The following is a 24737-nucleotide window of genomic DNA, read 5'->3' on the forward strand; positions in this document are numbered from 1 at the left end:
GAGATGAATGGGACAATGGCTGTCATAGCCATAATGCCATTATATTCAGAAAAATCAATAAAATGTATTAAGTGACTGAGTGAGTGAAGGAAGTTAATGACACAACTAGGACGAAATATGAGTTTCTTAATATTTATCTCCACTATTTATTGCCAACACATGATAAGGCCTCTTTAAAGGAATGATAAACATATGAGTGAACTACTAACATCCTCAAGAGCAGACAGATATATTACAAAATAATGTATTAAAGTCATGTTAAAAGAAGAAAAACAGATATTCTGCATCTCTTTGGAAATAAGGAGGTTACCAAAATATATCGTCAGAGAGAATTCAGCTTTGATGAAAGAAATTCAAATGCACAAATCACTGATCTTAATTAACCACTATTGATTCCATGGTATCAGGTTGAAATTAATGTAGGCGAGTTCATCAAGCACAAGAGAAATGAAAGTTATGAAGGTCTTCTCCTTTTAAGCTAGAAAGAGAAAGGGAAATTTAGGCCTATCAGGCAAGAGGCTCTGCCAGGTTTCAGAGGCCAAAGAAACAGGCCCCAGATGGAATCCTGTGGACTTCTGCCATCTCCTTGGCTGGGCTGAATTTCTGCCATTTGCCTGCATCTGTCAGTGCAAAAGGCAAAATCTCTCCCCTCCCACCCACCTACTTCTACCTCCACCACCCACCCCGGCCTTTTCAAAATATATTTTATTTTATTGTCTCATTACTTTTTGGAGACAAGCTCTGAAACTCCTGTCTCCACCAAAAGCAGCCCACTTCCTGCTGTATGGGAATTTACTTTTCTGCCTGGAACAGGTGTTATTGTTTAAAAATACCAAACAAAACTCCTTTAGCTACTATAAAAAGCATAGCTTTAGAAGCTTTATATAATTTTCAGAGCAAATGGCATTAAGAAATTTGCTCTTGCACCTGCCTACTCTTCAGATTTGCATAAATGTTCATTGCTGTACAAATGTAGCACGGCGTTTGGTTCTATTAAATGCAAAAAAAAACAGAGACTCTGTCCATCTCTAAAGCATCTTCCAGGAGAATCACAGACATTCACTTTGCTTAAGCACATGAAAGAATGAGGGGAGGTTTCAAAATTTTCATACTAAAAGAAACTTCTAAAAACACAAATTATTAGAAAATGACAGGCTAAGGCTATGCATATATTTTTGTCTGTAAGATTTAAGTATCTACTTGAATACATTACATTCTGAACATTAGGCATTGGCTTGTGAGAGAATTTCCTTCATAACATAAAGCTAACAAGCCTAGTTTGGAGTCGGTAATGTGAACAAATGGTCTTAAATTCTAGTACCATTTGTGGTGATATGGTCCAACAAATTGGCAAGGATCTAGAGTTTTCAAAATATAAAATATTTTAAAAGAATAATAAAGGGGGAAATAACACATAGGGGAATTCAAACTGAGTTAGAATGCTGCTCTAAATGTATAGTTTTCTTTACATCTTGCTTCAAATGTAATCTTTTCATACATGTTGCATTGAGCAAAGTAGTAGGTCTCTCAAACTTGTTTTATCCACTAAGTGCTGTTGTGTGTACTTTTTAATGATTTGCTATCCTGTATATTGTTCTACCTCTATAGTCTTACTTCATACTCTCATAATTACTTGCCAAAATTAATACAATAACTACTGCAATACTCTAATTATTGGTATCACAGCATTTAATTTCAGTACCAACAAAATTATCTTCCATATTTCAATTTGCAGAGTTATCTTGGAAAATAAATAGAAAAATGTAATTATCCTGTTAAAACAATATCACTTCCTCCCATGACCCATAATAAGATATCCAAGCTCCATATATGAGTTTTTTACTTAATTTACAAACTCTTTTTCTATTGGTCCTTTACCTGCTTTTTTAAAATCACTACTGACATTTTAGACCAAATTTTTTTATTTTTAGATTTATTTTTATTGAGGTAACATTATATAAGTTTCAAGTATACAACATTTATTTCTACTTCTGTGTACCCACAGCAAGCCCACCACCAAAAATTTAGTTTCCATCCCTCACTGTACATTTGATCCCTTTTAACCATTTTGGCCTCTTCCCCCCACCGCCCACACTGTGCCCCTTCCCCTCTGGTAACCACTACTCTGTTCTCTGTATTTACATGTCTGGTTTTGTTTGCTTTGCTCATTTATTTTATTTTTTTGTTTGTTTGCTTGGTCTTTATTCCACATATGAGTGAAATCGTATGGTATGTCTTTCTCTGTCTTATTTCACTTAGCATAATACACTCAAGTCCATCCATGTTGTTGCAGATTGGGCTGAATAATTTTTAATGTTGGATGTGGAACCTGTCTTGTGCACTGTAGAGTGTTTCGCAGGATACCTGACCTCTACTCACTAGATTCTCATAGCGTCACCCCATAAGTCATGGCAATTAAAAATGGCTCCAGGCATTGCCAAATGTCCCATGGTCACAAAATTTTCTCTCATTAAAAACCATTGATCTTAACACGGGTTTCATGGAACCCATGTATATCCTCACATCCAAATCCATTTACTCATGAATTTAGTATCCACTTAACACATGCCTACTCATCCATCACGATCTAACTCAGGTGCCATTGCTCACGTGAAATCTTCTTTGATCCTTCTAACAATTAATTCTTTGTGCCATCTTAGACATAACCCTATCTCATCACATATTACCCTGTATTTAAACAATTTTTATTTCTGTCTTACCCATAAATCTCTGAATTTATCAAATGTAGAACTTGTTTTTTTATACAGATCTTTGATTATGCTATTACCTAGTAAAAAGACTGCCACATGAAAGAGAGGAACTCATTTAATATGTTTGAAAGAGTGATTGAATGATCAAACAAACGTTAAGATGATGAATAGTTGTTTGTCTGTGTGCCACACACTAGCATATAGTAGATAATTAATATATGTTTAGAGAAGGGATGAGTGAAATAGTCAATGTAATGGCACTCAAAATGGTGGGAGTCTATATAACACTCTGACACTCCAGCAACAAATCCCATTATAGCTTCCTGGATATTCATTTCAAATTATGAAACCTCTCAGAATATTATCCCTTAAGTGTAAGCTAAGTTGTTCATGTAAAAATTATCCTTATTTCATTTTGGATGTGCTGAATTAAACAGACTCCTGTTCCATCTTGTCTATGCTGTAACCTTTACTAGACTAGAGGATGAATCTTAAATGGCCCTGGGTAGTCTGTGATCCATGCAGAATAACTGCAGTCCACTTACTTTTCCCTCTTATTTTTATCCTTTCCTCACAGGGCCACTCTCTTATCCTCCAATTCTTTGTGTGGTTTAGCATGAACTAATGACTGCACATTTATGCCTATGAGAGTTTATAGTCTGAATAGTAGCAGGAATGTCTTTTGACAATTTGCATTGTGCATATTGTTATAAAAATAAGAGAAGGGGAATAAGGTAATAGACTGTTTGTGAACTCTTTTCTCTTCTCTGACATCATGTGAGTCAGAGGAAGACAGGTCAAGATTGATGAGCAGATTCTTAAATCGTTTATAAATTGATGAAACTCAAAGAAAGGATAGGGCTCTGTCTTTATCCTCTTATTGTTACATTCTAGTTTTTTTGACAGGCCTTAAAATAAGCTCTTTTCCTTCCACATGTCATCAATAAAGCAGACACAAAAACTCTTCCTTGATGATTTCAGTACACTCGAACTTTTCTCTTTTGATTTGAATGGAATGTATTTAAAAAGTGATAAGGAATTCTGCAATGATTTGAACACCCAGCAGATATAAGGTAGAATAGATCAGTAGATATTGGCTCAGGAAGTGAGGATGAATGAAAGTACACTTCAGGTGGAAATCTCTGTATAAGTGTGTGTGTGTGTGTGTGTGTGTGTGTAAATATAGCTATAGGTCTACATATATCTATCTATCTATATGGAGAGAGAGTTATTATAGGAAATAACTCAAATGACATGGAGGCTAAGTCCCACAGTCTGCTGTCTGTAAGCAGGAGAAACAGGAAAGCCAAGCTGGTGGTATAATTCAGTACAAGTCCAAAAACCTGAGACTTGGGGAGCCAGTGGTTAAATCTCAATCTGAGTCCTAAAGCCCTGGAATCAGTAGCACCGATGTCTGAGGGCAGGAGAAGATGGATGTCTCAGGTCAACCAGAGGGAGCGAATTTGCCCTTCCTCTGCCTTTTTCTTCTACTCAGGCCTTTAGTGGATGGATATTGCCCACCTGCACTGGTGAAGGCCATCCTCTTTATATAGTCTACTGAGTCAATGTTAGTGTTTTCCAGAGACACTCACAGACACACCCTGAAAAAATGTTTTACCAGCTATCTGGGCATCCCTTAGCCAAAATGACACATAAAATTAATGATCACAGGTGTGTTCCAAAAATAGAGAATAAAAAATAACAACATAATGGAGAAAAGAGAAAAAAAGATTGGTGAGGCGTGTAGAGTTACATTTTAGGCCCTCATTTCCACTTCAGTGTATGTGCTTACTGATAAATGGAATAGAAGCCACTCATAAATAAGAATTTATTATTGTTATAAAGATCTTATTCATGGGACTTCTCTGGTGGTCCAGTGGTAAAGAATCCGCCTTACAATGCAGGGGACACGGGTTCGATCCCTGGTCAGGGAACTAAGATCCCACATGCCACGGGGCAACTTAAGCCCTTGCACCACAACTACAGAGTTCGCACGCCTCAACTAGAGAGCCGGCATGCTGCAGACTACAGAGTTCATGCACTCTGGAACCTGTGGACCACAACTACAGAGCTCACGTGCCCTGGAGACTGCACACCACAACTAGAGAAAAGAAAAACCCGCACACTACAACTAGAGAGAAGCCCACGTGCCACAACGAAGAGCCCACGTGCTGCAACTAAGACCGGACGCAGCCAAAAATAATAAATAAAATAAATCAATAAACAAATAATAAATAAATCTTTTAGAAAAAAGATCTTATTAGTAAGCATTAGCACATAATTAGCAAATATGCTAGGATGTAGCTAGGTTTAGAATATCTAGACATGTTTTGAAATCCCGACCCTTTCAACAATGTCATTCTTTTCCTTGAGCCCTGGTTTTCCAGTTTTGGACACTATCTGGAATACTATACATTTCTTGCAACTTATAACTGTTGATGTAATATTGAGTAATGTTTGCTTTATTTTGGCAATCTAATATAGCTTTTCACTTTATTTGGAGTTCTAAAAAATAACGTTACAGGTATTTTAAGGTTATATAATTTTAAGGTTCTATATTTTAAGGTTATGTATTTTACAGTTATAAGGTTTTATATACTTAAGGTCATATATATATGTATATATATATATATATATATATATACACACACATATATATGTATATAAAATATATACATAAAATCCTCTCTTCTGGAAAGGAGCTGAACATATGAAAAAATATTATTATCTCCCATAGTCATTTTCCACGACATTATGGTCTCTTTTTCCATGAGCAATCAGCTTTTTTTCCTCTTCATGCTATCACATACATATTGTTGTTTGTGAGGATAAAAATCAATGGCTTGATTCATATATCCATGTATCAAATATGTTACACAAAACCATTTTCTAATATTGAAAAGCAAGGAGAAAAGTTATTTCTCTCAGAAATTGCAGTTTGTTTTCTGGTGACTTATCAGCAATGTCTGCTAAGTTTCAGAAAATCCCATAACTGGATTTATTTTTCCAAAAGAAGTGTTAGGGTGGTGATATGTTCAGCTTTTCACATCATAGAAATTAATTACCCTGATAGGACAATGGAAGACGGATTAGAAAATGATGAAATGGAAGCTGATTGGAAAGCGGTGGCCCTAGCCTTGAGCAGACTCCCAGGTCATAGCAGTCTGGATGAGGCAAATACATCATGGTATTTTTCACAATATATTGAATTAATTTTGTGTGAACTTTAGAGCACTATCCAATTGCTGGTACGTAGTAGGCAGACAATAATGATGTTCATTTTTCGAAAGAGGGATTATTTGTCCTCATTGAAACTGTAGAGTCACAAAAAATTTGATTTACTTTCTGGAAATAGGATTCATACATTGACTCTGCCTCTCACCTATGCTTATTCTTACATCCATATGTGCAAAATGTGTAAATGTGTAAACTGTGCACAGGTGCACACACACACATGCACACATTATTTCGGTTTTTAACTACCAGTAATTCTATGGTGATTTTCTTTCCATAATTCAGTAAAATTATTTCTAAAATTGCTTTTACTTCATAATGAATCCTCTGTTTTAAGGAAGAAGTGCCAAACCATGGAATCTGAAATGGATATGATGTGACCCAGCGAATTAAAAATCTAATTTCTCTCCTCTCATTGTATAAGCACCATAAATTTTCTAATCCCTTTTTTGTTCTGAATATTCATAGTCATGTGATTATTAGACTCTTTTTCTGAAAAAGAAAAAATAATGAAGACTTCATTTGTAGTAGAAGATGTTAGAGTGGATCTACTTGTTCAGAATCACTTGAGGTAATTTAATAATTTACATCTTTCATGTGTGTTTGAAAAGTATGCTCTGTTATAGGTAATAGGTACTGAAGTCACTCACGTCAAATCTTGACTTCTCATTCCCTCTCCTGTGAAATGAAATATCTGAATCAAGAATTACCATATCCTAGAGGCTCAGACTGTGTAATTATGCCAATTTTCAAGGCAGCTCAAATGGTTAGATAAAATGTATTTGAAACTCAGTATTTTACACTGATCACTTGATTCAGTCTCATTAGATAGCATTACCTTACTCTCAGACATCAGTTAATGCAATGGCTAGAGTATGAATCTCTCTGTTTTCCGGGCTTTAGTTTGCCATCAAATTAGGTGCAGAGAAAACTGAAGGACATAGAACACTAGGCATGCAAAGAAAAAAAAAAAAATAATGATTATTGAATGTGATTTCATGAAAGAATAGAAATATTTTGAAGCCATAGCTGAAGTCCTGGCATCTCAAAGAAAAAAAATTCCATTGGAGATTTAAGTCTTTTTTTCTTAAAACCCTAGGCCTTTTGCCAAGAACAGGGCCTAGGGTAGACTGAGGCTTTGATCAGAAATCACCAAATGAGCTCTTTTCTTTTACTAGTAAAGAAACTAGGTGACAGTAGTGGTGGCAGTGAGTAATTTTTTGGAAAGGCAAAACGAAATCAGTAGGACCAAGGTTTTTTTTAAAAAGAAAAAGATTCTAAGTGTTAGATACTTCCCAACACATTGTGGCCACAGCCAAAGCCAAGCTCCTGCCATCAGCAGCCTTTCTCTTTTCCTGAACTAGATAAGGTACAGCCATTGTGTTGTTCAGATTCTCCTAGGAAAAGAGCTCTTCTTTGTTTGTATCACCTATTTAAGGTTACCTGTTTGCTAAAGTAAGGACATTTAGATACCAAACATAAGAACGTGCACAGTCTTTACTGCAACATTTTATTTTTCTTTCCAAATGATCTTTATGAAGAAGGCAAAGTATTTCTTGTGAGACTTGCATACCTTCCCCCCTGTGTTGCCATGCCCTCCATTATGCCTAATGATGCTAAGTGCATTATAGGTTATGAAGCAAAAATATAAGCTAACCTCTGTGCAGGGATCCTCTCCACATAACCAGGTATCTACATACCAGAGAAACTGCTGAACACATCTGATCATAGTGGTTAAGAAGGAGGCTCCAAACTCTGCCTCTTATTGACCCTGTGAGACCCTGACATGCTCTGAACCTACCTAAAGTCAGTTCGCCACCCAGTTCTCTGATTTGTTATTTTCCTTCTGGCCTTGTGTTCATCATAAATTTCACTTCCCAGTAAGCAGCCTTCGTGTCTCACTCATTTCTTTTTACTGATTACAACTCATGATCTCTTTCCTGCTTCAAAGGGTTTGTCCCTGGAGACCTCATCTGAGCTGTTTCCTGAGAAGTAGTAATAGGGTATTCTGTGGGGGTGGGTGATGGGCTGGGGCTCTGTTTTCCTTTCTGTCTGTCTGACGTCCCCTTGCTTGTCTCAGCCTTGGCCAGTGCCTGTCCGCAGTGAGGTGGGGGAGCGGGGAGAACTGCTGATCTGAAGGCCCAGAGCTGATAACTCATCCTGGTCCTCTCCAGTGTCCAGGGATCTGGAGAGATCCTCACCCACTCAAAAGGAAAAAAAAAAAGGAAAATAAACAGAAAAAGGATAAAAAGAGAAGGATCAGGGAGTGGCCACCTGTGTCTGCTGGCCCTGTGTTCAAAGGTGTTGGTAGGTTGGTGTGTGTGGTGTCATGAGATCTTCATAACAAAAGGTCTGTGGGTGATCTAAGGCTATACCTCCTAAGGCTATGCAAAATTTTGAATATGCTGAAACCAGAGTAAGAAAAAAGAAAAAAGCTGGTCTACTCTGTTGAGAAAAACACCACTGAATATTCTCCTGTGAACTGAGGGCTATGTGGTGATAACTTAGAAAATCAATGAGATAAAGCTCTGTACCTTGATATTTATGCTAATTTTCCAAAGAACACAATCTTCCCCAAAGATTCAGCAACTTTTAAGGGCATAAGCACTGTGTCTGCCTTACCTATGTTTCCTATAGTTTCTTGGGCATATCACTTAACTTTAAGCTTCAGTTTCCCAGGATGAGTCTAAGCTGACAATTTGCTTTGCTTATCTGGAAAGCAAGGCAGAATAGACTGAGAGCAAGGCGAAATAGATTTTTTGTATAATTGTATACCAAAAAAAAACTGTTTTGTATACAATTATATATTTTTTCTTGTTTAATGCCCAATATATTTATCTTTTGAATTTATGAAAAAACAGAAAACCAAAAAAACAGAACTAACAAAGATCAAGAAGGTATTCCTCTGAATTAGGCATAGGCGGCAGGCAGGCAGGCATAGACAATATGTAAATGAATGGACATGATCATGTTCCATTATCATATTTTTAAGTGAAGTGAGAAAATAAAGAAGGGGAAATTCCAGATCAGATTCACCACCTGGAGGCAATTTCATGTTTTGTAAATTTGGTATTCTGACAAGGCCCTGGGATCTGAGCCCTCAGGACCCTGGTTTCTCTTTTGGACCAAACACAAGGTGTGAAGGCAATGTTATCCTGAGGCATTATCCTGTGTTTACATAGACTCTGCCTTCTGGTTTGTGCTCTTGAAGAAAGGCGCTCACTCAGCATCCACTGTTCACAGAACTCTTAAAAACTGACCATTTTAAACAGTCTTTTTCCTGCTGTCACAAACTTTCTGTACAACTTGATTCACTTTAGAAGGGAACACAGTGCCTGGCGTGTACTGAGCACTTACTAAGTTGTGCCATTGGACAGGGTGTTCTAGAACATGTTATCTCAGTGAGTCCTCTCAACAACTCTATTCAGTAAGGACTATTAATGCTGTATTTTTTTTTAAAGAAGGAAAGTGAATTTAAGTGTCATGTTCAAAGTCATATAGCTTATAAAAGAGAGACAGAATTGGAACACGAGTCTTTTTGATGCCTAATGTCATGATCTTTTTATGATCTTTTCATGACATCATACTGCTAAGAGAGTCAAGAAGAGGAATGTGGAGTTCCTCTTAAGGAGTCCATTATTAGCTCAGTATACTGGGCATGGCATTTTCTCCAAGTAAAAATAGAGATTCAAACAGCATGGCATCTAGGAAGTAGAATATAAACAGGCTTATTCTCTTAATAAACATCACCATTCCTAGCCTAAGAGTCCCTCAGAGAGATGGAAGTCTTGCTGCTTTGAGACTGCCTGAAAAGTATATTCCAAATAAATACCATATTCTCTACCTCTGGAGCGTTTACTTCAGAATGTCCAGGATGGACCCTGAATACCCTCATTTCCCTCTCCCCACTACCACCACTGTGTAATTCTTATGAGTGTCTGAGATTGGAAGTGACTGTATTCTTAATGTCAGGTTAGGTCAGAATTCCACTCACAGAGAATATCAAACATACTTACAAAGCCCTTAAAACATCTTATGCTGTCTTCTTGGGAAGTCAAATTTCGGACATTTCAAGAGGCTGTCTGGTATGGTCATTAAGAACATGGGTACTGAATTTAGAAAGCCTGGGTTTATCACTAATTATTTTTGTATTTGAGCATGTTATTTAAACTCTCTGTGTCTCAAGATAATAAAACATTCTACAACTACGAGGATATCAAATGAGACAAGCTATAGTAAGCACTTGGCAATCTGTTACTATTGTTATCAGTGCTGCTGGGTACTGGTGGTATACCTTTTAGATACTGCAGAAATAGACATAACAAATGATCCCAAAACTCTGTGTCTTACAACAGTAAGCATTTGTTCTTACACGCAGGGAAGTACAGGTCAACTGTGATTTGGCTGAGCCTGTCTGGATCTCAGCTGGGTGGATTTGCTTCAGAATGCAAATACAGTTGAGCATGGCTTTAGGCTCTGGATTGGGTTCAGATCTGCTCCATGAGTGCTTGTTCTGGGACCCAGAATCCAGGGCCAGCAGATGCCTGGGACATACTTTTCTCATGGTGGGTCACCGATGTGCAAAAGCCAAGTCGAACTATATGAACACCTACCTATAAGGCCTCTGCTTGAGCCACTTTTGCTAACATCCTATTGGTCAAAGCCACGTCATTTGGGAAGGAAAATAGATTTCATCAATCTGAGATTAGAAGCAGCAGGATTGAAAATATATGGAAAAATAATCCAAACTGTCAAAACTATAGTAATAATGATTCTCAATTAATAAATATGATGCTCAACATTTGCTGTGAGACTATAGTTTGCAACATACTGTGCTAAACACAACATATTGATTTTTCTTTAAAGGTATGAGAATGAAAACCCACTATCACTGAAACCATCATAAATGAGAACGGCCTTCACCTTTTCCTCCTCTGGGAAACACATTCGTACTATGACACTTCTTTTACAGGTGGCTCAGAATAATTTATATTAGAACAGCTGATTTCTTCCAGGCTCTGTCCTAAAATTCCTAGAGACATCAGAAATAGGGAAATATCCCAAAGGTGTCCACACTCTGGGACATGGGTATTATCTGTGGGAGAATGTTAGCTGGGACTTGAGTAGAGGATAGCCAGTTAGAGTTGATTAATTCAGCAAATACTTACTGCAAACTAATGCTATCCTAGTTTCATGCCAGGTAGAAATTTAAAGTGAGTTTAGAAACATCACAAGATTTAGTAAGGAAGTTAACTAAAGAGAAAGGTAAAAGCTAATAAAATAATAATATAATAATAATAAAATAAAGTCAGATCATAGAGGGGCTTAAATATGATTAGATATTGTATAGGAAGTAGGGAGGGATTGACACTGGTGAGCAGATGTTAGTATATAGGAGATTCATCCCTCTAGGAACATTTTAAGTATATATAACATTGGTTTAGTAGTATAATTTTAAAGGACAAATTTAAAAAAAAAAAAAGAAGAACAATGATTAACATACCAATAAAAATTGAAAACATTATGTAAACAGACTATTCAGTGACAAGAAAATGCAAAAGACCATAGACATTTGAGAGGTTCAACTTCAATAGTAATTTAAAGAAATGCATATTATAATGACAGTGTCCTCCTGGTTGGTTGTTTTTTCAGCAGTTATTCAGATTTTTTTTCAGAAATCTTTCAAATTTTTAAAAATTTATTTTAGTGTGATAAAGAATGTTTTACATGAGATATACCCTCCTAAAAATTTTTTAAGCTTATAATACATTATTGTTGACCATAGGTACTGTGAAAACCTTTTTTAAATTAAATATAGTTGATTTACAATATTATATTAGTTTAAGGTATACAACATAGCAATTCAAATTTTTTAATAGATTATACGCCCTTTAAAGTTAGTATCAAATATTGGCTATATTCCCTGTGTTATACAGTATGTCCTTATACCTTATTTACTTTATACATAGTATTTTGTATCTCTTAGTCCCCTGCCCCTTTCTTGACCCTCCCCACATCCCTCTCTCCACTGGTAACCACTAGTTTGTTCTCTATACCTGTGAGCTTGTTTCTGTTTTGTTATATTCATTCTTTTTTTTTTTTTTAGATTTCACATATAAATGATAACATATAGTATTTGTCTTTCTCTGTCTGACTTATTTCACTAAGTATAATATCCTCCAGGTCCATCCATTTTGTTGCAAATGGGAATTTTTTTTCATGGTTGAGTAATATTTCATTGTGAGTGTGCGTGTGTGTGTGTGTATATCTACACACCACATCTTCCCAAAAACTTTTTTAAAGGAGGAAATATTACTAATATCCAGCAGTGGCAACAGTATGAGGGTAAAACATAGTCTCATAAATTCTTAGTGGAAATGTAAATTGGTCTAGCATTATTGGAGAAAAATTTGTCAGCATCTGTAGAAATTTTAAATGTGCATTACTTTTGCCCAGTGTTTACCTTCACAGATATATATCCAAGAGAAAAAAACAATAACAACAATAGAAACAAAATCAAACCAAAATTATATCCATGCCCAACAAATACAAGTGGGTATTTTATTGAAACCTTTCAATAGCAAAATTGGGACTGAATTAAACTCTTATATTTACTGAATAGTTATTCACGTTAATTTCCATCCATTATATAAAATTCTGTGCAACATTTTTTTAAAAACTGGTCTTGAGAAATGTCACAGAGAACCTAGTGTCTTTCATGAATGAAATATCCCTGATAGTTGTTTTACTGTCAGTGTTTCTGGGTTCAGAAGCTTGTCAAAAGGTGTTTGCATTTTTTTTTTTCTTTTCATTTTCTTTCTTTTCTGTGAAACTTGTTTTAAATTTTTTAAATGGCTAATTTATCATACTCTGTGCATATAGAAGATGGTGTAAAAACTGGACATACTTTTCCAAAGCTGTGAGGTATGATAAGGTATGTAAATTGCTGGCTTGAATTCTAATGAAGAGGTAAAGCCTAAATCAAATGTCCTTTCCAGGTCTCTGTCAAGAAGAATTGCAACGGCCTTTCCAATTAATTATCATTGAAGTTAAAAAGGAAAACAGAATAGCTGTAATTAATGCAAGCAATAGATAATACACTCATTAACATTGCTCCTGTATCATTTTGTGAAACATACTTTTTTTTTCTGTTTTTAAACGCTACAGAGCTGTAGGAACATCTTACACATTTGTTTCATGCATTTAATCAAATCTTAATCTTTGGAGTCTCTTATACCTGAAACAACTAGCTATATAAATTAAAATAAGAATGGTAAACTGGTAATTGATTAGTTCAGTGTTGATTAAGGCTCTTGTGTGCTTCTCAGCCAGAGGGCTACCAGGAAAGGTTACCTTCCGTATTTTGGGGAAAACTCAGAAGGAAATATTTAGCCTACAAAGAGGAAGCTGAACAAGAAAATAAATCTTCAGTATCTACAGAGAAATCTGCAAAAGGTGATAAGTAGAGGTTGCTACTCTTTATACTCATTATAAATGTACTGATTATGAAAAGAGCACAGTTGTTGCAAGACGGTGGACTGACAATGGGCTATGTTGTTAAGTGTTAGGGACTCATACAGTCCTGTGGTCAGCAGTAATTAATTATAACTTTTCCTTTTCATCCAAGTAATTGCAGTTGTAACTAGGCTGAAATATGTTCTTTTTGCTTACTTTCCAAAAGAACATAATCACTGACAGAACTTTATGCAATATTTCAATAACAGCAGGCTTCAGTATCTTCATTTTACAGATCAAACTGCATGAGGTAATTGACATGGCTTGTCCAAGTGCTGGAATCAGAGTTGAACACAGTATCTCATGGCTCCAAATCAGTACTCTTTCCTTTATCCCACACCTTCTAGTGTTTATAAAATACTAGTATCTGGATCCGATGGCACCATGCATAAAAAATCGTTTGTGCACTACAAAGTTCTACTTAAATGGAAATGATTATAGAACAAAGCAAAATGCATTTCTTTAAAGTTAGAAAAACCAGACCCATTTTAACAACTTACATAAGCAAATTCCTTTCCAGCAATAGTCTAAATCATTAAGTTATAAAATGGTACTTTAATGTATTTTAACAGACTTTCCATTGCATGTTCCTTAGAATTCACTTCTCAATTTTTGTGTCTTAAAACATGTAAAGAGTAAGATATGGCTCATTCTCTCAAGGGTGTGATATTCTGAGGGGGGCAAAATTAGATATAATAATTTCTTTAAGTATAATCATGATAATAATACAACCACGCAACAACTGAAAGTAATATGAATCATTAAAGACAGAGACTAAATCACAGAGGTGAGGCATGTACAGAGTTTTAGGAAAATATTGCCTTAAGAAAGTAGCTATTGCCTAAATCAGAAGAAGTGGTATAATTTACACCTGATCCCAAGACATCCCGCTTCATCCCTGCGATTTAACAAACAGCTGGTCTTTTTTTTCTGTTCCAGGGATTGTTCAAAGCACTGGATATGCAAAATGCATGGACACACTGCGCCCCCAAGAGGAAAGACAGGTACTTCAAGGTGACTGCAACTCAGTAAGTACTGAAGTAAGATTGTGAGCATCATGAGGAAGAACTAATAAGTTAAGGAAACATTTAAGATGAGCCTTGAAGGATGGGCTGTAGTTTATCTGGAGGAGAAGGGTGGAGAGATACTTCTATGAAGAAGAAACAATGAGCAAGGATATGAGGGCATGAAATTACACACAGTTTGAGAAAGCATACGTATTAATGTCAGGGACAATACCCACCAGGAGCTCTTCTTCTCAGCTTCAAATGAATATTAAGATTTACAAAACTATCAGAGAACACACGTGGTTTCAGCTACTCAGATTTAGGCAAGAAAGCACAGCATACCAGCCGGTCAGTATGCCCGTACGGAAGCACATGTACCTGTTTCCATAGTTAACCAGCAATTGTTTTTTGCCAGCTCCCCTTACATTCAGCAGGTGAAAGCTCAGGTAATGGAAGAACACATATCTTGTAGGTATGTGATCCAACCTAGTTTAGAAGCCTCATTTCCAACATGTACCAGTATCTGTGAACCACTTCAGTATTATTAAGTCAGGTTCCAGGGTCTCTACATGGGAAATACCAGTTAAGAGAGTCTCTTCCATATAGAATTTCAAAGCTATGGCTCCAAATCAAAATTTTTTCAGCCATACATAGACATCGGAAACCAGACACAATTTGATAATCAGGGATTGTTTTTACCATAAGCAATGCTGCTAATAACACACCTGAAAATCTACCTTTATTAAATCTCCAGGGTAGCAGGAGGTGGCCGAAGGGAAGGAGACCAGCTGTGACTATATGTCATCACCGGCTCTTTACTCCAATTATTTCTAATTTGGGGCAAATATTTGAAGAAATAACAACGTAGGTGGAGAGAAGCAGGAAGGTTTCAGAGGCTCATCATAGGCACATTATATAGATCTTGGTAACAGGGCCCTGAGAATAAGGGAAAGGAAGTGGTCAAGTGTCCGTGTGAAAGTTACCAAAGGTTAAGGAGGAAAATGGTTCTCAGAGAGTTTGATATGTTTCACGTCTCCCACTTTATCTCCTATCATAATCCCTTTAACTGTTTGCTTTCTGACCATGTTCATCCATCTTTCACTTTGATATGCCATATTACATCTCGTTATAGAACTTTTGCACAAGCTTAGCCTTCTGCCTGGGTAACATCATCACCATCATCCCATCACACACATACACACATACATTACACATCATACACCCTTTACTCAAGGAAGTAACCCTGATTACCACTGGAGGAATTCTCCCAATCAAATATCCTCTTGATATCTTATAACTTTATATCATAGATTTTAACACAATTTTCCCTTTACGGTCATTTCAGTATTCATTTATATTTTCCTCTAGATAGTAAGCTTGATGAATGTAGGAAACATAGCTGGTTTTGTGCCTTTCCCAGTTCTTGGCACAGAGTGAGTACTTATAAAATTATTTTGAGTTCATTAATCAAAGGATAAATGCACAAATCAGACAAAGAATATCATGGGAGGAAATGTTGGTAATGGTTAGAAGAAAAATGTAATTTCAGTTGTTATATGAATTACCCATTAAATATCCAAATTTGAAAATGTTCAATTAATAGTGAGAAGGTAATGGGACTAGAGATAAGCATCTGAAGGTGTGTATGTAAAAAACTGCAAAAGTCTTAAATCATCATGATCACTGAGGTTTTACATATCTAAAATACAAGAAATTACATGAGTCACAGATGAAACTTACCATGTTTTGAAGAAGCAGTTGCCTAGAAAAGTGTTTATGAATAAGTGGGAATTACCAATTGGCCTTTAAGGCTTGGTAAAATGTTGACACTATAAACGCTATCTCATTTCCAGCTAAAAGACAGAAAGGAAGGGTAGGACCTAACAGCCACTTAGTACTTTCTACTAGAAAGCACCACTTTCATGAACTCTTTTAACCATCACAAAAGGACAATTCTGATCTCATCGTCATCTTTTTATGAATAAGGAAGAAAATGGATTTTAGAAAGTTAACTAATTTATTCAGTGTAGCACAGTAAGTAAATAAAAATGGCAGGTCTCCCAAACAATATTTGCATATATATTTTTTCAATACCTTAATTTTTAAATAAATCTTTCGTATTTTTTGACCTTTTCAAATGCCCTTCACCTATCAACTCAGGTGGCCCTGTATATTTTGTTTAATGCTTCCCCAAGATCAGGATGACTAAGTCCTTTCAGGTTTTATCTTTTTTACAAATGGAAACATCCCCTAGGCTATATAGTCTTTGCTTGTTGTTTTCTAAAAACAAATACACACCTGTCAGAGATCCCAGCTACAGCCTCTCTCAGATGAATCAGTGTCATTTCTCTGAGAGAAGGTGGAGTAATTTCTATACCTTTTTTTCATCACCTGCTCTCTGCTCCAATTATTTCTAGTTTAGAGGCCTCTCTTCCCATTCATCCCTCTCAGTTCAATCTTCTCTCCCTTGTGCAGGGTGAGGGATCACGGTTCCCATACACTCCTGTTAGGATGCCAAATTACCAGTTAGCAATTAAGGAAACTCATTCACAGAAAGACATAATCATTCAATTACGTGAAAGTCAGAAGAATGATCTCTTTACATCCTAAGCCACATCAAAGAGGCTGGTATTTATTTCAGATCATTATACCTTGATGACTGATCAATTTGACCATCTTCCTCTTCTGTGAAACAAAAAAGAAGGAATCTTTGTCTGCATTTCATGGCCATTTGTCATTCCTCTGGCTTTCAAATTGCAAGGCTGAGATCAAAGGAAAGGGGAGGAGTGATATTCTGCCGCCTAACACTGAGAGCAAATCATGATCATACCTCAGTGTTTTCTAATTGTTAAATATCACCTCTGCTTACTTTGCATTGTGAAAGAAACAAACACTGGAAACACTAAGATAACTAACTCTCTTAATATATTGCACATCAAATTCTATTTGTTCTCTTTGATTTTAGAATCAAAATAAGCTCCCAAGTAATCAATCTGAATATGGATTCCAATCCATATATATCCCTAGGCTCCGCTGGTAATTTGCTGTGTGATTTGGTCAGGTAGCCTTCCTTACCTGGACCTAATTTTTCACACATATAAAATGAAAGAATGGGAACTTGATCATTTTTGACATTTTCATTAGCAAGTTAAAGACTCAGCTTTGATATTCAAGTGATGCACCAAATTAATTTACTTGTTATCATAATTGTTTTTATTCCACAAGCAAATTTCATAAATAAGAAGAGTGGGTTATGAATATGAACACAGGAGTTTTTCTATATAGACTATAGACATATCACATGATTTTCTGCTCATATACCATTTCATCCCTATAAAATGTGAAATCTTAAAAATCTAACACTTTTGTTTGTTTAATCATAAAATGCATAAATATGTAGCACATGATATGAAAGCCTCAGGTAATTCCTTCAAATCTCCTACTTCTCTCCAGGGGAAACCACCTTTAACAGCTTAGTGTGCATCCCACCACAATCCGTTTTATGTACCTATATACGGATGATATTGGCATTTACCTTTTGTTTTATGTTAATAGGGTTGTACTTTGCATATTGTTTTGTGTGTCTCTTTCTCACCATTTAGCAATATGCTTTTCAGTGCTATCCACATGAGCATACAGAGCTCTCTCAGTCATTGTCTTTGTGGATGCGAGTTAATCAATGGCATAAATGTACCACAATTCAATGTAACCATCTGTTGATATACATTTAGATTTTTAGTTTCTTTTCACTTTTACAATGACAAAAATGCTGAAAAAACTTTTGTTTTTTTCCAATTGAAACTGTACTTTTTCATCTGTTTATTTGCTGGAGCTCCTGGCATATGAGTAGTGACTCAATATATATCTGATGATTAATTCATGGAAAAATATTGTTATATATTACCCTAACAATGGATTTAAATTTGTAGCGCTGGAAATAAGATTCTCCACCACTTTTTGCCTTTTACTCTCATTACTAGATGGATCCAGGGAGCCAGAATGACTTTCAAACATGAGAAAGGGCAAATAATTGAAAGATTCAGAAGTATTATAAATCTTCACCCAGGGAGCAGAGGATGTCTTGTAACTTGTTCCTTCCAAATCTTCTCTTGTCTGATGTCCAGAACACTGAAAAGATTAGCAATCTAGAAGAACTTCAAGGGGTGGGGGGAAGACTCTCATGAGATTTCAATCCATTCATCCATTTATTCTTTTTTTCCTTTTTCATTTGCTCAATTATTTATTTAACGTAGGAAATGTTTCTTAACCATTGGCATATACTGGTCACTCTTACTTGTTACCAAGGAGTCTATAAAAAAATTGAAAAAGAATGCTATTTATTGAGGTTTACTGTGTTTTATTTACTTTACCACATGAATATAATGTATTTCTTACAACAGTATCACAATGTAGGGTTTTTATTCCAACTATGTAGATATACAAACAGAGGCTCAGAGAATAACTTCTCCCAGTGTACATAGAGTATGACATTTGTAGTCAGACAAAATAGATTCTGAAACTAAGCTAAGCCAATAACCAACTGTATATCTTTAGTTTAGATGTTTAGTTTTCTAATCTAGGAAATGAAAATAATACTAACAATACCCATATGGTTAAGTTGAGCTTAGTACAAGACCTAGGACACCAGAAAAGACGTAATTGAGACTATTGTTTTCATTATTGTTTCTTAGTCTACTTTAGTGGTCAAGATGTGCTGAGATGGATGGAAGCAGAAGTTGACTGATTAACCCTTGCCTTGGGGGTCTGGAAAAAAGGAGATGCTGATATGCTTTAGCTTAGCTCCTGACAGTAAGAGAGGATTCAGAAAGTAAGAACAAAAGTCCTACTTACGAAGAAGTGAAGAATGACTGTCCTGTAAAAATCAAGACCTTTGTGATGGGAAAAGGTTTGGACAAGCTCAGTAGGGAAGGGAGGGGCCCAACATTACCATGCCCCACCCCACCCCCCATCCAGAATGTTCTGCATCACTACCTTTACTTCCTTTTACTCACTTGTTGGTGATTTAATCATTTCCCCTTGGGTCTGCTGATGACCATTTACCAAAGCAAGACAAGTTCTCAGTGGGCAAGAGGGTTTCTACCCTGCATTTCTTTAACTCAAAGAGAGTTGTAACCTCAGTCTGGCTTCCTTGTCTTTGGAGTTGCTTAGGACCAGTAAAATTCAGATCAGTTCATTTGTCTGATTTGCTTTCTTTTTGCTTCTATTTCTCGCTGCCATTTTTAGACAGATGCCTGGAAGAAAAAGTTTGTTATTTGAGACCAGACAGCACAGGTTTTAATCTGGCTTGTACCAGTACTAAGCATTTGATTTGGCACATTGCATCACCTGAGTCACAATCTTCATCTTTAAATTACAATAATAATATTTAATTTCCAAGGTTGTCATGCCATAAATAGAATAAACAAGGTGAGGCACTTGGCAAAAAAAATACCCAATTAATACATATTTGCTTTTTTTTCTTTACAGTAGATGACTAAGGCTGAAGAAGCTAAAAAACCATGTAAAAATTTGAGAGTTTGCTTTTCACTATTGTTTGTATAACTCCTAATTTGACGTTTATGCAATATTTCTCTAGATGTATTATAATCAAGGTTTCGGTGGAGAATACTGCTTGGACTAGAATCTCCTCCAGCTGTTCTTGTTAAAAATCAGAGCTGAAGAGTTACACTTCTAGGGAAGTATTTGCATATAGATGAACTCAGTAGTTACTCTAGACCTTTTGACCCATTTCAATCTCTATGGGCGACAATCCTTAGTTCTTTTAAATGGCTTTGTTACTCAGTACTAACATGACTCATGTTGTGAAACCTTTAATAAGCCTTTTAAAACACTCTACCTCCATTCATAAGAGCAGGGCATAAAATGTAATGTCACAAATTAGGTGGAACTTGGATTTAAGTACCGAGGAACTGAGCTTTTGTAGTCACTGAATGGTATGATCCTACCAATTTTCACACAAAACACCCAATTGGGTCTTTTTTTTTTTTTTTTTTCAAAACCCCACTATTTTTTGTGTTAATCAGCAAAGGGGTTGGGACAGTGGGGAAGGGCACAAAATATGGAACGCTTCACGAATTTGCGTGTCATCCTTGCGCAGGGGCCATGCTAATCTTCTCTGTATCGTTCCAATTTTAGTATATGTGCTGCCGAAGTGAGCCGAATTGGGTCTTTTGAATAAAACTTAGGCGGGGGACAAGCCCAAAGATCACACTGTAAACAATTTTCAATAGTAACCCATAGCTTTTGTTATAGGCCTAGTATAAAATATATTTGATTTTATAACCAGTAATATTGTGATATTGTCTCTTTATTAGTTACACTATGTGACTAACTACAGATAGCGTAAGGATGATTTTACAAATGGAGACACATAGGCTAAATGAAGGTGGGTAGAAGTGAGGAGATTATAAGAAAGTAGTTTATACACTGCAGGGTGTTCAATATGCCTGGGAACGTATTGAAAGAGAAATGAGAGCAGTACTGAGAATTGCTTTGTCCTTCTCTCCATCTGGCTACATCTCAATCTTCCTTCATGAGTCACGTGCTTTCAGAATCTACCCTTGCACTCCTCCTAGTCTGATGTAGGTTGTCTTTCTCTATTCCCTTGGCATCTGAGGCCTTCCCCTTCAAATACCTCTGCAGTGGGCTATATTGTAATAGTCTATTTACTCCTCTATTTCCAAGACTATATTGTAAGCAACTCCAGAATGTCTTGTTTAGAACTACATCTCCATTGGCTACCATACAGATGGTATTCATCATACCTTTACTGAAATGAGGTTAATGCGGGTCTTTATAGTAAGGTGAGATCTTAGTGAGATCATCAGAGCTGGGTACTTAACTTCACTGTTCCTAAGGCTGAATCTCATCATGTGTTTAGTGATCATGTACTGAATACAACACAGATCCTAGTCAAAGGATTAAAGGGGTATATACTTCTAACCATGAAGAGATCATATGCAGGCTCTCTAGTTTTATAGCTGGCCAATGTGTGGGTTTCTTATGAAGGGCTCCTTTAAATGTACTCCTGTGAGAATCTTGGGGCCAGGTATGACTGCTATGAGCATTTACTTTTAAGCTAGGAGGCCACAAAGTTAAGGGTAAAATTGAAACCATAGTTAAGACGAGGAACTAGGTCAAAATGGGGGAAGTGATAAAGAGATATTTAAGGAAATTGAGTCAGGAATCAGCTCTAAATGCTATTCAGCAGAGCAGACGTTTGGGGAGATGATGTTAGAGTTTGGCTTTCATGGATATCTCTGGATGTCACCACTGAAAATGGTTTGGCATGCATTAATATTCTGGTTGCTTTGTTAGGAGATAGATGGTGCTGGCTGGCTTAAACGACCCATTCAGGTCAGGGAAGTAGCAGGAGAGCTTGACTTGAAAAATAAACCCATTGTAGAGCATTCGTAAGTACTATTACAGGGACATGAGATAAGCATTGTGGAACATGGAACAAAAAGAAGCTTAACCCTTCATATGTATATAGAATTCTTCAGGTTAAAAAAAAAAGTGTAGCAGAATCCTTATTTTGCACACACATACACACACACAGCTTTGTTGGAGAAGATCAGGCAAAGACAATTATCTCTCACCTAGAGATGAGGAAACCAAGGATCAGAGTATAGGTGTTGTCTAATGTTATCCTTTAAGCAACATATCCTGTGATTCAAAGAAAAATTTTCCGCTTGAAACCCTCTGTTCTTCCTCGTACAACATTCTGCCTTTCCAGGGGTCTCTGATGTATTTACATACAAAGAGTAGCCTAAATGAGAAAATAATGTCCTTCAGGAAAATTCAGTTGTTTAGTCTCTCCCAAGAATGCTGATAATTTGATAAGGAAGTCTATAAAATTTTAAAAAATCAAATGGGACTTACTTGGGGTTGGCCCTTTTGTATTAAACCTTTTAATACAAAAATAGTGGAAGGCAGGTAATTATGCACATTTACCAACATGGAAGAATTGCATTCTAGCCCTTAAAAATCCATTTTCTTTCAAAAGCCACAAATGTGTCTAAACCACATATTCTGTGAGAGGGTCTCAGATGAGATGTAGCAAGAAAGAAACACTGCTCTCCGAGACTACGACTACGCACTATAAAGTAGAAAGAGTTCCTTGGAGCAGGAGGCTTTGATGGATTAATCAGGAGGAGATTGTAGTTGGAATATGGGAGATGCTCCATCTGAGCCGAAAATGTTGGGCTGGGAGTCAGCAAACCTGGTTTCTACTCCCAGTAGTTATCACTCGGGGACCCTAGCCAAAATATTTCCCCTAAACTTTAAATAAAACGAAGTGTTTGATAAGCTCTATGTTAACTAGCTTTCACAACCTCTGTTAGTTTCCTGTGGCTGCTATAGCAAATTGCCACAAACTTGGTGGCTTAAAACAACTGAAACTTATTTTCTCACAGTTCTGGAGGCCAGAAGTTCAACATCAGTTTCACTGGAATGAAATCAGGGCGTCCGGTATCAGCAGGACCATACTCCATCCAGAGGCTCTAGGGGAGAACCCATTCCTTGCCTCTTCTAGTTTCTGGCAGCTGATGGCCTTTCTTTGCTTGTGGCCCAATCACTACAATCTCTGCCTCTGTGTGCACATTGTCTTCTACTCTTCTACGTGCATAATCCCTCTCTTCCTCTCTTAAAACGTTACTTGTGATTGGACCTAGGACCTTCTAGATAATCGAGGATGATCTCCTCATCTCAAAACATTTATAGGTTCCAGGGATTAGGACCATCTTTGGGTGGTCATTATTCAGTACTGCAGATAGTAGTAGTAGTAGTAGTAGTAGTAGTATATTTTAAAATATAGTGGATAAGAGGACAGGATTTTGAGCCAAACTCTTTGCAAATTGTTGGGCAAAGTACTAAAACTTTTCTCATCTGTAAAATGGAAATAAAAACTGAACCTATCTTATAGGCTTATTATAAGGATTTATAAGTTAATACTTAAGAAAGCACTTAGAACAGTGCCTATCACAGGATAGGTGACCAGTAAAACTTAACTTTTATTATAAACTGTTAATATTTTCCACCCTTGAAAAGGCTGCATATATTGAAGGATCTTGTCTACCAAAGACACTGCATGTATTCAGTAATATTTAATTTGATTCCTAGTGTTTTATTAATCAAAGATATTTATCACTGCCTTTCAGAGCTGATTGAGCAGGAGATAGCCAGTGTGTCTGCAATGAGTTGACACAACTCCAGCCAAAAGAACAGACTTTTAACATTTTAACCAGTGTATTCATAGTATGAGGCAAAGTTCCAGCACTGATAACACTTGTGTTGAAATAGTGAAAATATCTATTTTACCTCTAATTAGGAATTCAAACATTAGATTTTTCTCTATATAAATCCTTTTAAATCTTATTTAATTATTCATTCTTGCATTCCACATTTTCCACCACTACCCAGGGAGCCCAGGCCTCGTTGAGAACTCTGCCCTTAGGCAACGTGGTACCTTTAAGGAGACCATCAAAGCTTCATCGGCACCTTGGAAGTTCTTCATCTGGAGCATGTGTGGGAAGGGAGAGGCCATCACGTGAAAGTTGTTAACAAACAGCTTTAAATAGCCCTATCAAGAAGCCAACTCAAGCAAGCTCAGCTATTAATCCCACTGAAACTTACTGCCTCCGGGACAGAGAAGAGACAGAGCCGTGTTTAGCATTCTGTGAAGTCTTTAAGAGAGACAGAAATATGCTCCTTTTACATATTAGATGCTGGGATAAGCTAATTGCCGAATCCATCAACGTCGGTCTGCGACTGTTGTGATGAGCTCCAACCAAATCTACAGCATGGTTTAGAGCTCTGCAACAACTTTAATCCTTCTAAAGGCCTTGCAAAAAACGGGGCCTCTCCTGGCCGCGATAATGAGAGGCTCGCGCACCGCGATGAAGAGTGGCCCCCACTTGCCACAACTAGAGAAAGCCCTCGCACAGAAACAAAGACCCAACACAGCCATAAATAAAAATAAATAAATTAATTTAAAAAAAACAAAAAAAACAAAAACGGGGCCTCTCCTATCCTTAGGAGGTACAGATGGCCAGCGTCAGGAAAGCAGTGTTATCCAAAGGAAGAAGTCAAGGCAAATGATCCCATTTCACAGGTGACTGCCTAATTTATCTCTGTGCACATTTGTTGGGGTTAAAATGAGAAATTCATGTATGCTATATATGTGCCCTTTCCTCCTTCTCCTAGAGATTAAATTCTCTGTCTCATCCATTCTCCAGGTCTCCTGGCACCT

At 36.7% G+C, this 24737-nt stretch overlaps 1 protein-coding gene and 1 non-coding gene across 7 annotated transcripts in view; both read right to left on the minus strand.

Annotated features, from left to right (window-relative positions):
• LOC130705808 (leucine-rich repeat-containing protein 37A3-like) overlaps positions 1-24737 on the minus strand; it is a 651297-nt gene that overhangs the window by 510575 nt on the left and 115985 nt on the right. The window lies entirely within an intron of this gene.
• On the minus strand, positions 20541-20645 carry LOC130706046 (U6 spliceosomal RNA). Its single transcript, XR_009006461.1, has one exon. It is a non-coding gene; the product is annotated as a U6 spliceosomal RNA (small nuclear RNA).

This window comes from Balaenoptera acutorostrata, chromosome 20, assembly GCF_949987535.1.
Source record: "Balaenoptera acutorostrata chromosome 20, mBalAcu1.1, whole genome shotgun sequence".
NCBI classification, from domain to species: Eukaryota; Metazoa; Chordata; class Mammalia; order Artiodactyla; family Balaenopteridae; genus Balaenoptera; species Balaenoptera acutorostrata.